The sequence below is a fragment of the Ammospiza nelsoni genome, chromosome 1 (assembly GCF_027579445.1).
Source record: "Ammospiza nelsoni isolate bAmmNel1 chromosome 1, bAmmNel1.pri, whole genome shotgun sequence".
Lineage (NCBI taxonomy): Eukaryota > Metazoa > Chordata > Aves > Passeriformes > Passerellidae > Ammospiza > Ammospiza nelsoni.
The window spans coordinates 92,833,857-92,834,223 of NC_080633.1; positions in this window are offsets into that span (position 1 = coordinate 92,833,857).

The window sequence follows — 367 nt, forward strand, 5'->3', positions numbered from 1 at the left end:
CGCCCCCCACAGCGTTCGTCACTTCCGTCAGCGCCGCAGCCACGCCCCCAGGCCGGCGGCCAAAGGCGGGCAGCCGCTCGCCTCGGCCAATGGGGAGCCGGCGTCGCGCCGCGCGCCCGGCAGCAGGCCACGCCCCCGTGATCAGACCACGCCCCCCCATGCCCAGCCTGGCGCCCCCTGGCGTGAGGGAGGAACCGGGAGCGGCCAGGCCGGGATGGAGCGTGGGATCGGGCCGGGATGGATAGGGGGCCAGGCCAGGAGGAACACTGGGAGCAGCTCCAGGAGAGGATGCTGGGACCAGTTCAGGGGAATACTGGGCCCTACTGAGGCTGAGAGTCTACTGTAACCAGTTCGGACTGGGGTGGGT